Below are 2,500 nucleotides of genomic sequence, written 5' to 3' on the forward strand. Positions count from 1 at the left end.
GACACGGACATTGTTTTCTTGCCATTGACAATATAATCCTTTTGGCAAGCGGGACATCGACAATGTATGAACAAAAGCATATCGACGGTTTACTAGAGAAATCGACACATTTCTAAGAGTAAAAATCAACGACAAACGACAACAACAATAACATCAACAAAATCATAAAATACAACATATTGTTCAGATTAAAAAGGAAAATTAAAAAAAAGCTCGACCATCAAAATTTGTACAAAGTCATTCAGAATTATAAATTGTGGAACTGGCATCCGGGTAAGTGTTGTTGTTGGTTGTTTTTTTTTTGTTTTTTTTGTTTTTGTTTGCTTGTTTGTTTGTTTTTATATTTTGTTGTTGTTGTTTGTTTGTTTTCGATATTGCATTGGATGAAAGAAAACAATTGGCAATAAATAAAGCAAATAATGTCAATAGAGTTTCAGTTTCAGTTTCAGTAGCTCAAGGAGGCGTCACTGCGTTCGGACAAATCCATATACGCTACACCACATCTGCCAAGCAGATGCCTGACCAGCAGCGTAACCCAACGCGCTTAGTCAGGCCTTGAGAAAAAAAAAAAAAAAAAAAAAATCCTCACAATGAATGTTCTCTCTCCCCACCTATCTCTCTCTCTCTCTCTCTCACATACACACACATAAATACACACCATAAGACACACACACACACACACACATACAAGTTAACGTACACATCAAACACCTTTGTTAAAACAATCCACACAACAAACATTTGAACTGCTGACTGTCCAATACACAGACTTCCACATCCTTCATTGCCCCCCTTGACACTGTCCAATACACAGGCGATGACATGACTCCCACATCCCTCACTGTCCAGTACTAATGTCAATAACACAATTAAAAAAAAACCCAACTTAATCGTACATTTGTGTATGTGCCAATACACATACGCACACCATAGTAGAGAAACAACATACAATAGACTATAAACATACAATGTGACCAGAGAGAGAGAGAGAGAGAGAGAGAGAGAGAGAGAGAGAGAGAGAGAGAGAGAGAGAGAGAGAGAGAGAGAGAGAGAGAGAGAGAGAGAGATAGGTAGGCGAAACAGAGTGAAACAAAAAGAGGTCATTTGGGAATGGCGGCAATGTGTTAGAGAGTTTGGCTAAACGGGAATAGGCGAAATGGACCTGATGCAGTTTCAGTTCCTCAAGGAGACGTCACTGCGTTCGGGCAAATCCATACACGCTACACCCACATCTCATATATATCTTCTTTTTTCTCTCTCTCTCTCCAAAATTACCTGGTTCCTCTTTTCTTCTCTCCCTCTTCACGCATAATGCTATGTTTGTTTTGGAGATCATCCTATGTTAGTGTGGGCCGAGTGCTTGTATCTGTCAGTTTTTTTGTTTGTTTTTTTTGTTTTTTTGTTTTTTTTTTTCTGTGTGTGTGTGTGTGTGTGTGTGTGTGTGTGTGTGTGTGTGTGTGTGTGTGTGTGTGTGTGTGTGTGTGTGTGTGTGTTTGGTTGTTTTGTTGTTGTTGTTTTTTTTATCCGGATGTTGCTGTGTGTGTTTTCTTCGTGTTCTTGTTGTTGTTTTTATGCGTGCCTGTCTCTCTTTCAATGTGATTTTGTTCTACATAACTACAATCGTGCAGAAACTGCCTCCCCCCCTATCCCCCCGCACCCCCCCTCCCCCACCAACCCCCACCCCCCACCATCCTCCCCCACTCCACACCACACACACCCCACCTGTATTGATAGAAGATGGTGTGTGTCCATCGAGATCGATGATGACCATCGTTGCCATCCAGCTGGGGGATGGGGGGAGGGTGGTGTGTGTGTGTGTGTGGGGGGGGGGGGGGGGTGCTCATGAATCTATCTGTGATAGATACACACGAAGCAAACCACCATAACAGCGTCCGTTCTATCAGTTGGGACAAGCTTTCTGGAACTCTTTCCTTTTGCTATCTTCAGCATGAAAAAAAATAATAAATAATAAAAAAAAATAAATAAAATAAAAAGAGAGAACATAGTTAATCGGAAAGCGAAACATCCACACGATGCCTTGAAGTCAGAATAAAATTAATGTAGAGCACATAACCGGCATGAAGCTGGGGAAATTTCGCATCCAGGCAAAACAGTGGCAGGTGAAATTAATCTTGTGTAATTACCGATAGAAAAGAAAAAAACAAGAAATAAACACGTAATAGAGCTCATTCTGATGCGTCAGCGTTGAAAGGAATTCCAAATCACAGAGAAAGGGAGAGAGAGAGAGTGAGAGAGAGACAGACAGACAGACAGACAGAGACTGGGAGAAACAGAGAAAGAGTCAGAGAGGAGAAGGATAGAGACAGACAGACAGACAGAGACATAGACACAGAGAAAGACAGAGAGAGTGAAAGATTTAAGAAGATAAGAAGAGACAGAGGGACAGATGGAGATAGTCATAGACAAACAGAGACTGGTGCATATAGAGATAGAGTGAGAGGAACACAGAGAGAGAGTGAGAGAGAGAGAGAGAGAGAGA

The sequence above is a fragment of the Babylonia areolata genome, chromosome 10, assembly GCF_041734735.1.
Source record: "Babylonia areolata isolate BAREFJ2019XMU chromosome 10, ASM4173473v1, whole genome shotgun sequence".
Lineage (NCBI taxonomy): Eukaryota > Metazoa > Mollusca > Gastropoda > Neogastropoda > Buccinidae > Babylonia > Babylonia areolata.